At 35.9% G+C, this 13188-nt stretch overlaps 1 pseudogene; it reads right to left on the bottom strand.

The window, feature by feature from the left end:
• Positions 1-10513: 10513 nt before the first annotated feature.
• On the bottom strand, positions 10514-12910 carry LOC149539390 (G-type lectin S-receptor-like serine/threonine-protein kinase At2g19130 pseudogene; annotated as a pseudogene).
• Between the last annotated feature and the right edge of the window lie 278 nt (positions 12911-13188).

Raw genomic sequence — 13188 nt, 5'->3', positions numbered from 1 at the left:
TCGGTGAATATTGTGTCACTCGGTAAAAATTGAATCCATTGATAACCTTCTTCACTTAGTAAACACTAATTCCTTCATTTACCTTGTTTACTTGGTAAACACTAAGTTCTTTGTTTACCTTGATTACTCGGTAAACACTAAGTTCTTTGTTTACCTTGATCACTCCGTAAACACTAAGTTCTTCGTTTACCTTGCTCACTCGGTAAACACTAAGTTTCTTCGTTTACCTTGATCACTCGATAAACACTAAGTTTTTTCATTTACCTTGATCACTTGATAAACACTAAGTCCTTCGTTTACCTTGATCACTCGGTAAACACTAAGTTCTTCGTTTACCTTGACCACTCGGTAGACACAAAGAACTTGGTAGATACTGTTGAACTGCCCATATGCTCGATTTCCAAGAGAATGCTTGTTATAAACTGTAGACTGAGTGATGAGCTTGGTAAGCATTCAAAATCGAATAAGTGTTGTAACTAATGACAAATATATCATAATTCCAACAATCTCCCCCTTTGGCATTAGTGACCAAAAACACTTATGAGCCAAAACTTATATACAATATCTGACATACTGACAATTGATTCAGCTAAATATACATGGCTTCCTTACATATAACTCCCCCGTAAAATATACACAAGGTATTTACATGAGTTATATGACTTTTATTTACAATATCTCTTTGCCCATTTTGTACATTTATCTCACCAATATTTCTTCCCGAGTATCTCTTTCTCCCCCTTTTTGACAATAATGCCAAAGAATAAAATAATGTATTTACATAGAGACACCAAAATGTGAGATAAAATTAGAATGTACCTGGAGAATGAGTTGCAGAGTTATATCCCAATTCTTTTGCAGGATTTTGCATGTGGATAGAGCTACTTGAACTTCTGTAGAGAGTTCAATCACATGTTCTGCAATACAGAAATTGTTGTCATGGATCAATGTTTTTTAATGTGCAATGTGCTTCTGCATTATGTCCATGATGGGAAGGATCATATTCTGAATATCTAACAATTTAGATCAGATCCTTGCCTCTTCCCTCAACAATTCTACCTGCTTCTCTGACAAAAATTTGATCCTGAGGTGATGAGATGAGCTTGAACTGGGGTCAAGCTTTAGGTTTTGTGCGCTTGCCTTCAGATCCTCATCTATCTTATTCAATTTCTCTCTTATCTCCTTAGTATACTTGATAACATCACAAAGCTTAGCAAAAAGAGATGTTACATTATTAAAAGAATTTTCAATGTTGGCCAAAACTGTGGTTAATTCAACCTATTTTATTGCTATATGTTGAGCAATGTGCTCAAGCACCTTATTATCAAACTTCTTTTTTGCCTTCTCCATCAACTTTTCTTGACCAGAGGTGTCCTTATTGAATTTATTTACAACCTCTTCTAACTGAATCAAAATGTGTTGAGTAGAATCTACTTCAACACCTATAGCTTCTGTAATTACATTATGGGCATTCTCAATTATTCTATATTCCTTATCCCTTTCAGACCTTAGCTACTTCTGTGTAGCCCTCATCTCAATTAGTTGACTAGCATACCTCATTTCTTCAATGGTAGCATTTTCATAGTCAATCTTTGGGATTACTATTTTTGTGTCTAAGCCAATATCTTCAAGAATTTCCTTTCCAGTGATCATAAGTCTTAATGGTTGCTTTTGTTTGACTTCTGTGATGACTAGTTTGACCTTAGGAATAGACACAATAGTAGAGATGGATGGACTAGCAGTGAAAACTGGGATGCTTGAGGGTTGAGTGCCAATAAGAGTATATACTGGATAAAAAATTGGAGTACTTTCCAAAATGGTGATACACTCGGTAATGCAGTATCTAAACTAACTGGGTCTAAAGTAGATAATGCCTCTACTCTTATCAAGTGCATGATGATGTAGATAATGCTAACAAAATTGTAGAACAAATTGAAATTGACAAAATTGTGGAACTTACTGCTATACCGACTGATGATGATGGAGCTGAGGAGACTAGCTCGGTAGCTGAAGAAGAGGAATGCAGCTCGGTAGATGAAGTGGTAGACACTTCAATTGTTGATACCTGGAGCTGAGATGTGGCAGGTGCAGATGATAAATCTAATGTAGATGTTATCAAACCTACTGAAGCTAACTCCAACCTTGATGATGTCACAATTTTAGGTAGAGAGTGAGGAAGGGATGCAATCACTGCTGCTGCAATTTTCACCAGATCATCTTCCTCCTTATCTTCCTCTTCAACTTCTTCCTCCTTGTCTTCTTCCTCTTTATCTTCCATTAGTGCATGCAGCTCTCTTGGTGAGACTGTGATGGATGGAGTGCTCTCAAACTCATTATCGTTGTTGTTATCATCATCTTTGATTTCTACTGGGTCTTCATTAGGCTTATGTAGATGATAGATGTTTTTCCATATGTTTGTAGCATCATTTACAACATGTTCATTGTCTTTAATCAAAATCAAATAGATGTGGAATCTGATCATCATTTTAACTTCATGGCTTTTGATTTCACTTTTTACTTCTGCTCCAGTGAGACTTGGTTGAAGATTCTTCAGGGATTGCTCATAAATATCTTTTACTGTTTGGGTGGCTGACTCCCATCTCAATTGTAATCTCTCCAGTAATTCTTTTGAGATTTGAGGGGCAATTTGGTCTGGGGAGTATTTCCATTTACCCATCTTATTGAGTACCAATTCCTCAATCTGCATTTTATCAGCATCTGTTCTAGTTTCAAATTTCAATGCCTTGAAATTTGTGATGCCAACTCCTTCTTCCAATTGTTTGAGCCTTTGCTCGAATGTGGGTGTAGGTCTGACTAGTATAGGTTCCTACCTACCTTTTTTGGTTCTTCTGGTAAATACTGCAGTACACTTTTTCTTAGGTTTGGTAATGATTAACTCACCTTTCTTCTTTGGCTGTTCTTCTGCAGATTCTTCTTCTCCTTCTTCTTCTCCTCCTTCTTCTTATCCTCCTTCTTCTTCACCTATTTCATCTTCACCTTTTCCCTCGGTGAGCATAAGAGGACCAGTTGAAGTTTTCAATTTGGCTATTTTCCTCTTGCCCTTGCTTATGGCCTGTGGTAGCTTGATTTCAAGCTCAATTCTGGCCTTAGCTTCATCATAGGTTCCAAATTTTTTTTGCCTTGGGTCTACTACCTCATTTACCAGTGCTTCTATAATATCTCTTGCTTCATCAATATTTACCTCATAGGGAAGAGGTTTCACCCATGCAACTCAGGGTCTGACGCCTGAATGTGTACCTTGTCACAGTCAACCATGAAGCATACATCATCCTTATAATCTTCAACAAGCTTGGGAGGAATTTTGAATCTTTTATTCATCCTCTCTTTGAAGTCTTCAAAATAGTTATGCATTACCTTATCAAAATTTATACCCATTTTTGCAATAAACTCATTTATCTGATACGAAATTGGAATATCTCTTCTCCATACAACTGTACCTTTAGAAGGGAAAAACTTTTGTACATAGAAAAATAAACAAACTAACAAAGAACCAAATTTACAAGAGTTGGTTTTTGAGGTCCTTATACTATCCATGTTCTTATTTAGTTGTTTCAACAGCACATCTGCTAGGTCAAACTCCATATTCTTCTTCACAATCTTATAGGCTAAGTCCATAGCCTCACAGGGCACATTATTCAATCTGCTGGAACTATACATCTTATATGCAATTAAATGAATTCCAAATCTTAGCTCTGCATCAGATACATTGTTAAGTTTCAATCCTCTGCCATCCCATTCAGCTAGGGTTAAATTATGAAGTTCATCTCGACTTAGGGTTTTAGTGGTTTTGGATTTGATCAACATAGGTAAACCCATGATCTTATGAATCATCTTCTTCATTATTAGGACAGGGTGCTCTAACCACAACTGACCATTATGCACACGGCTTAAAATGTATCTTATCCATTTCATTTGAAAGTTCCTTGGCAAGTGCGGGATATGGGTCAAACCTTTGCTTTCCAGATGCTTGTTCTCAGGTTTGATGGTTCCATCCACACATAACTCGGCTAGGGCATTATCCATATCTAGTGTTTCTATCTCTTGAACAATGCATTTGAAATGAGTACGAATGTCGTTTATAAGTAGTACCTTTGGTGGAATCTGTGATTGGGCTCCATGCGGGTCGAGCGATTCAACTATGGCGGGAACGAGCTTGAAGCTAGGTGCTTTCCATTCCACTCCCTTCACAAGCATTTCAGAGCCTCTCTTTGCCTTGCTGTTGGTGGTGCTTGTGCATGCAATTGTTGCTTGGTGAGTGAATGATTTCGTAAAACAAATTCTTCGCTAGAAAATTACTTCAAATCACTTGAACTCACTTTTGTGTTCTTGGAGATCTCTTCGCTCTATATATTCTAAACTTGCGGTAAAAAATGAGATCAAATTCTGCCTTTTTGATGAAAAATTTGCCATTAATGCTTGGGTATGAAGGTAGCTAAGATGACCTAGGGTTTGTCAGATAGTCACCGACTTACTCAGTAAACCTTGCAACTCGGTGAACAAACAAAAATTTTCATATTCCCGACTTAGCTCGGTTAAGTCTAAAACCAACCTTGCTTAGTAGATGCACCATAGTGAACTATGTCTTGTATCTGATATACTGACTTGCCATTTGCACTCCTTCATTCTAGAACTGCTTAGGATATTGCTTGAAGATGCAGTCCCTGATCTTCCTTGATGAGTCTAATTAGAAATGGTGGAGTCACCCACTTCTTGAGTGACATTGCCATTATTTGAACTTTATGGCTCGGTAGATTTAGGAATCCACTGTTGTCTCATCTGTTTTCGAATGCTGTTAGCTCTGGCTTTCTTTTCATCTTCAATTCTTCCTATGTTCATGCAATTCTTGGATATATGACCAATTTCGGTACATGTATAACATCTTATAGTAGCATCTTTCTTCCTTAGGTGATGACTTTCACAGTTAATTCCAATATGTCCATATTCTCTACAATAATGACATCTGCACCAAGTATTGTAGTCCCAACCAAATAATGCATTGACAATTTGTTCTGCTGGATTAAATGATTTAGATCTACACTCAGATGCCTTGTGACCTTGTTTCTTGCATTTGTGACATTTGCTTTCAAATTTTGGTTTCTCTTTGCATTCATTTTCTTTGTGACCATGCTGATTGTTGTTGTAGCATTTACCATTGAATTTTCCTTTACCATTGCTCCAACATTTGTTTGATGTATGTCCTATCTTGCCATAGTGATTGCAAGTGGACCTTTGATTCCTTTGAGCACCTTGTTTGGAGGTTTCACCTTCTTCCTTGTATCCAAGACTAGCTTTACCTTTTTTTCTATGAAGATTCTACTCATTTTGCTGATTCAATTGATCCATATTTGCTTGAGATTTTATCATCCTTTCATCGACTTTCTTTTCAACATTTAAGTCATTTTCCAAACTTTCATTGATTTGTCTTTCAGATCTCAGATCACTTTGTAAGCTTGCATTGATTTGTCTTTCAGTGATTAAATCATTTCTCAAACTTTCATTCTCAAATCTTAGATTCATAATTTCTTCATTTGCATTAGATAGTTGACCTACAAGATCTTCATGCTGAAGGAATTGGTTATTTCTTACCTCTAAGTCTTCATTTCCCTTGTTTCTCTATTCCAAAACTTCACATAGTCAAAATGATTGGATTTCTTGTTCTCTTTTGAGTTTTCTTACTTCTTCCTACAGAGAACCATTCTTTGCTAGGAGTTCCTTGATTGCTTCATTAGCTTCATTTGAACTGCTTGATGGTAAAGGGTCTTCAATCTTTTTTTCAATATACTGATGATCATTCATTTGTCTTGCAAGTTCTTTCCTTCTTTTTAGAGATTGAGAAAGATGCTCCTTTGCTTCTTTGAGTTGAGCCATGGCCATTTCCAGATCTAGCTTTTCATTCTCAATAGATTTGTCAAGTCTAAATTTCTCCATTGTCATTGATCTTTGCTCAAGCTGTCAAACTTTATCCTAAGAACCACAACACTCTGATACCAATTGTTGGAAATAATCAAGACTAACAATGTTACTGAGAGGGGAGGGGTGAATCAGTAACTCTAAAATTTTAAATTAATTCTGCATAATAACATATTCACCATTCATCCATCTAATCTACTGTATGCATGAAAAGATAAACATTTATAACACATGAACACACTGATTTGGTGACCCAAAAACCTTCCAATTAGAAAGTAAAACTGGGGTGGGGATGATGCCAACAAAACTTTAATACTGTAGTATAAAGTTGGCCTGTTAAGGCTTACAATGATCACTTTTGATGATCTTCCCTGTTAGGAGCAAGTAGGATTACTAGATCCACCTTGTTAGAGGATTTACAAACATACAATGAAGTATGCACTCTGTTAGGAGATTTACAGAAGACTATTAAGTCTTCCTTGTTAAAGGATTTACAAACTGATTCACCTATTAGAATGAAGCAGTGGATCTAGTTACAATTGATTGCTGATAAGATCCTTTATGCATTGATTATCTAATGTGATAGATATGACTTTTTTGCACCAAAGTTGACCTTGTTGTATTCCTCTATTATGTTAGTGATTCATTTTCTCTCTTCTCAAAAATTGCCATACAATACCAAGAACAACATACAACATCGCTTCTTTCCAAGTGACATATATCATTCCAATATTTACACTAGCAAGGTCGGCCAAACACAAGTGATCAAAACATTACTGAGTCAGCCAGATGGTAGAAAACTCGGGTTCCTCAAACTGACTTGGTGACCTTTTGATACTCAACATCCACTACAATACACTGCATCATCATGCACTTGATAAGAGTAGAGGCACGGTCCATACTAATCATTCTAAGTAGCTTGGAAATCGGTAACTAGTGGTGACTCAGTGAATATTGTGTCACTCGGTAAAAATTGAATCCATGATAACTTTCTTCACTTGGTAAACACTGATTCCTTCATTTACCTTGTTTACTCGGTAAACAGTAAGTTCTTTGTTTACCTTGATCACTCGGTAAACACTAAGTTCTTCATTTACCTCGATCACTCGATAAACACTAAGTTCTTCATTTACCTTGATCACTCGGTAAACACTAAGTTTCTTCATTTACCTTGATCACTTGATAAACACTAAGTTTCTTCGTTTACCTTGATCACTCGGTAAACACTAAGTCCTTCATTTACCTTGATCACTCGGTAAACACTAAGTTCTTTATTTACCTTGACCACTCGGTAGACACTGAGAACTTGGTAGATACTGCTGAACTACCCATATGCTCAGTTTCCAAGGGAATGCTTGTTATAAACTGTAGACTGAGTGATGAGCTCGGTAAGCATTCAGAATTGAATAAGTGTTGTAACTAATGACAAATATATCATAATTCCAACACTCACTTCTTTTTTCAGGTGGTATTTTTAATTTCCCCACCAAACACTTGTGGAGAAAATAGGGTTGGGGTCATGGTAATCCCAAATATCTTTTGGTTTTCATACGTGCATGATGAGATTATAAGGCATGTACTTGTACTTGATGCCTGTATTTTCTTTGTACTTTTATGAAATCAATCTGATTTATAGATATTTGGATATTTACTCTTAAACATGAGTAAAATTTGAAAGGCTACATTTGAATATCACTATATCTATGTTTTCAAAGGTCTAATTTGAATGTCTATGTCACAAGTAGTTTTGTTAAGATATTAAATTCTATAAGTGACGTATGTTTTGACTACTAAATTCAATTCTTTATATTTTCTATTTTATTGATTTTTTTGTCTCATTTTCTCATTTTAATCATGTACAAAGACAATCCTTTTGATAAATTATAAATTAAGAGACAACGCTAAAATAATACTATTCATAACATTTTGAATCACACTTAATCATCTATAATCACTTTCCTCTTATTATTTGATCTTAATAAATCATGATATTCTTAAAGTAAAGTTCAAATTTAATATATTTACCTATTCATTTTGTGTTTATTTTAGATTTTGACATATTTTCCATTTAGTGAGACAAATACTTCTATAAATTACATAGCAAAAAGACACAAACTATTTGAAATGTAATTACTTCTCAAACTTTTTCATAACTTCTTATGTTCTATTATTATTTACCATTTTTTTATCTTATCCTAATCTTAGAACATTGTAGAAGAAAATATAGACAAACAAAGTAGAAATTTCATACTTTAATCTCTACATTTACAGTACAGCTTTTTTAAATCTCATAAACCATATTTTTAAAACTTTAAAACCTGATAGATCTTGTAACATGCCATATATCGTTATGTTGTGATCGAAACTAAGCTCATTTTTAATCCATTTATCTGTTAATTTCATAATTATTTTAGTTTTTGTACTTTTTCTTTGTGTCACAACATTATTCATGCAGTTAGCAAGCCGTTGCATAATTTGCATATTGATAAGAAGACTAATAATTGATCATAAACAAACTAGAACTTAAATGCACTTTGTTTTTAAAAGAACAATAAAGCCGAAAGAAATGAATTAAGTACGTTGTAAGAAATTGAATGGAAAATCGATTTTAAAATTAATTACGAAGCATCCAACACTAGAATGTCTCATAGAAACCAATAATTAACATGCATATGAGGATCATACACATTGATAAATACTTTTGTGGGCTTGGAAGATGCAAATCTAGAAATTGATGACAAGGGTAAGTGACTTAAATGTTGAATATATGGTTAATGATATGAATATACAAGTTATACAACTATTCAAACATCGTTAACTAAATTTTGAATTTGTGTGAAATGGTTGGAATAGTTGGGCCCCTTGATGATTTATACTATAGAGTTGTTTAAATACAAAGGATGACAATCAAATGATATCTATCTATATATATATATATATATCTCGATGTCAACCCATTTTAATGGAAAGCAAAAAGGCAAGAACATGTTCTTATGCCTTTATACATTTGTTCTTAGGTATCTACCCAAATTCTATCTTCTCTTATGCCAATTATTTGAGTGGAGTACTTTGATTGAGGAATTTGCATTGTTTGTTGGAATCTCTTTAATAAAGTGTTGTTATAAGACAATTTGTTTTTTAACTTGAAAACATAATAAGTACTATTATTAGTTTTTTCAATACTAATCTAGAATATTGTGACTTCGTACTAATAACAAAGCTAATCTAGAATATTGTCACTTCAAAAGTATGAAGAAGTAGACATTGGAATTTATATAGCCTGTGATTTTCTTGGCTGAATATAATAATCATTATGTTCCTTAGAGATTGAACCTATTTCAACTTAAATTGTGATTATGAATAGAGAGTTTTGGTCACCAATGCTTTGAATTTAGAGATGAGCTTCCTTGTTAGTTTGTATAGCTTAGACAAAAATCTTGGCATTTCAACACTTTATTTTTATGTTGGAAATGCATCTGCATCCTGAAGGTAAAACATTTGCATTGTTAAAGGTAACATATTTGCATTTTGATCCTCAGATAATATTCTTGTCATCTCAATAGTACATTTTGATGTTGGCAATGCATCTTAAATAGAAAAATATTTGTGACACTATTTTGAAATCATCATACCACAATCATTATGTTTCATTTAGATTTATCAAATCAAATTGGAATTTTTAATTGAAAATTTTAAGTGCTTTATGAAATTGAAACAAGACTTATGTAAAACTGCAAATTTGATCTCATCTATGTACATCTAGCTTTATTTTTATTTTTATTATCTTTTGTATTAGGTAGCTCTTGTTTTTGGAATCATTTTTTAATATTTTTATTTTATTTCATTAAAAAGAAAATTTGAGCTTTAGTTTTAATTATTTGTAGAAGTTGATTAATTATTCATATATCTATTATTATTATATAGTATATTATTTAAGTTAATTTAATATAGTCTAAGAGAATTAATTAATAGTTAGAAAAAATCTTAATCAAATTATGATTAATTACATGATCTGAATGTTATATTGTACATAGTATTCTTTTAAATTTGATTTGTGTAATGATCGTTGGCTATGTACAAAATCAATTTTTGAATGAAGTTCAAAATATTTCAATGAATAATATATTATAAGCTTATGGTGAAAATTATTATAAAATGATTGTTTTATTTGAAAATGGTTAAAGTGACATAAAAAAAATGAAGGATAGATGTCAATATTTTTTAATATCATATATCTCACATCTTTAAAATTGAAATTAAACACAGTCATAAATATAATTTATTTATTATCAAGTATCTACAATTTCTATTTCTTTGGATTACTTTTACATTAAATTATTTTTTATTAACAATAAGATTAATAGTTTAAATGCAATGCAAAAGTAAAAGTACAAACAACCCCTTTCAATAATTAAAACTCTAATTTTTTCCATATTCTTCCTTATTTCATTTCTATGCTATGTTATAGCTTTCATTTTGCACATAAGCTAGAACTCTAGCTCAATCGAAGCTCTTGCTATAAATCTAGTTGACTAAAGCTTTAAGCTTAGCTCCCATTTTCTAATGGCAGCCTCTACTTGCTTTATTCAGCATCAATCACATCGCTATCGCTATCGCTGGTAGTTTCACTTCGGTTGGTTCCATTGTCCATCTGCGGAGGAGATGGAGGCTCCGCCTTCCCTTCCAGCATTAGCACCACTTGCCCCATGGTTGGCCTCACCTGCTCCTCCCTTTCAATGCAGCGCAGTGCTACAACATTTGCTCTTCTCACCTCTTCAATATCTTTCTCCTCTGCAACACCCTTTTCCACAACATTAATTGTGTTCCCCTGACTAATTTGAGTCGCAGCCCACGCAGGAAAGTAATTCATGCTCAAATCTTGTACATTCACATCTAAACTTCTTCTCCCTGAAATGATTTCTAAGAGCGTTATACCAAAGCTGTATACGTCAACCTCTGTAGTGATGGGAACGCCCGATATCCATTCCGGAGCCAAATAGCCTGTCGTTCCTCTCGTTGTGGTCAATATGCGGCTGAAATCTCTGCTCACGAGCTTTGCCATGCCGAAATCGGCCAATTTGGGTGAGAAATCAGAATCAAGCATAATGTTCTCAGGCTTTACATCGCCGTGAATGATGCGATCTCGGCATTCCTCGTGGAGATAAAACAAAGCTCGTGCAGTGCCTAAGGCGATCTTGAACCGAGCTTTCCAGTCGAGTACCTTCTTTTTACTTTTGGAGCCACTGCTGAAGAGTATGGAATTCAGCGATCCATTGGGCATGTAATCATACACCAGTAACCGTCTGGATCCTTGTGCACAAAACCCTCGAAGCCTTACTAAATTCCCATGTATATTTCCAAGTGAGCTGATTTCCGCTCGAAATTGCTTCTCATCTCTGCTTGAACTGGACTCCAATTTCTTCACGGCCACAAGTGCACCGTCTGGTAGAGATCCTTTGAACACTGAGCCGAATCCTCCGCTCCCCAGCTTAGACTTGAAGTTCCTGGTCGCAATCTTCAACTCCTTGTAACTGAACATTCTAAGAAAAGGGTCCGAGGAATCTTCACAACTCTGAGTAGATCGTAGCGCCCGATCATGTCGCCTCCTCCGCATTAAAAATTAAAAGATACCCAAACAAATGACAAGAGCAATGAAACTACTAAGCACTACAGGGACATGTATGACTTTGCGTTTGGAGGACGACGGTGGATCAAAATGAAGAAGGGCAGAAGCAGCTACTCGAATGAAGACATTCGAATTGCTTTTTGTTGCAGAGCTGCGCAAGTTTAGAAGAGCTCCGGACCAGATTTGGCAGGGGCCTGAGGGTGGATTGAAAGCATAAGCAGTGCAGGAGCAGTTACGGAGGCAGGCTTTCTCGCAATCCATCTTAGACGTGGGCTCATGAACTCCAAGGTACGAGCAAGAGTGCTCATTAAAAGACGTTGCCTTGGAGTCGATGAATACGTCGGTGGTGCAATTCAAGGGGCTCTGGCGAACACAGCCACTTGACCACCACTCCTGTGAATACCAGGCTTGCTTGTCTTTCGGTGTGAATCCATCAACGCAGCTGCAATACTGCTCAAGGTTGTCGGAGCTGTAGGTTCCAAAGGCGCCACAGCGACCATAAACGGCACATTCATCTTTGGGCAGAGACTAGAACACGTTCCACTTATTCCCATCGAATAAAGAGTATCGAGCTTCTCCAGACGTTATCACCACGAAACGTGTGAGCGCTTTCAACTTCTCAGCGGCTGCCAAATACGCATACATACCAGAACTGGTAATTTCAACGCTGACATTGATCACATCTTTGCTTGCCATTTCTTGAAGGCGACTGAAAATGTTACCGTCCCAAACTCCGCTCTCCCAATATCTTACAGAGTTGCTCCACATCAGTACGATTTGGTAGGCACCCGATGGATCCACTTCATAGGAGAAAGGCCCGGGACTGGGATCCGATGAGCTTTTCCAAGACATCAGCTTTTGTCTTTTCCCGAATCTCATCGCAGGCAACCAGGTGTCTGTTGGATTGTCTAAGCTCTGCCAAACCGTTTCAGACTTGTTATCATCGTTCACCATCAACAAATTACCGGAATCTAATATCACGGCACGTGTTGCCTTGGTCGATACATTGACCGACCAAATAGCCTCACCCTTGGCATCAAACAGATCCAATTTGCCTTGTCTTGACAGCTTCAAAATGCCAGGCTTGTTTCTCGCGGGAGTCTCTCTGTTGGCCACCCAAACGATCGTCTTCTCTGCTATATTGGCAAACCAGATTCCAATATACCAGTTATTGGTTCCGTTTGGGCTGAAGAATCCCAATTCAAATGTGCCGTTCTTGGAAATTAATGTCTGGTTTCCAGCCAGCGAGGCTCCCAAAGAAAGTGTATTTCGAGACTCTACTGCAGAACCATAGCTGTTCAATTGAATAAACACAGCAACTGCAAAAAGAAGTCTCAACCACTTCTCATCCATCGCCAAGTTGTGAGCAATTGAATGAACCTCCCCCTGCTCTTTTAGCGTAGAATATCTTGGAAGAGCTCAGGAAAAATTACTTCCTTGTCCGAATTTTTATATGCAGAAAACGCAGCGGCCATCTCCTTGCAATAGGGGCGTTCACCCACGTTCTCTCTCTCTCTCTCTATGATTGCATAGTTTATTATTGTTCGTTTTCTGACACAAACCATAATTTAATTTTGTTCTCAGCCAAGATTGTCCTTTCTTTTCTAATTTAATTTTGTTGTCTGCCAAGA

The sequence above is a fragment of the Cupressus sempervirens genome, chromosome 9 (genome assembly GCF_028749045.1).
Source record: "Cupressus sempervirens isolate cs-2001-9-10 chromosome 9, ASM2874904v1, whole genome shotgun sequence".
NCBI classification, from domain to species: Eukaryota; Viridiplantae; Streptophyta; class Pinopsida; order Cupressales; family Cupressaceae; genus Cupressus; species Cupressus sempervirens.
The sequence above is the reverse complement of the archived record's forward strand: the minus strand, read 5'-3'. Positions and strand labels throughout refer to the sequence as shown.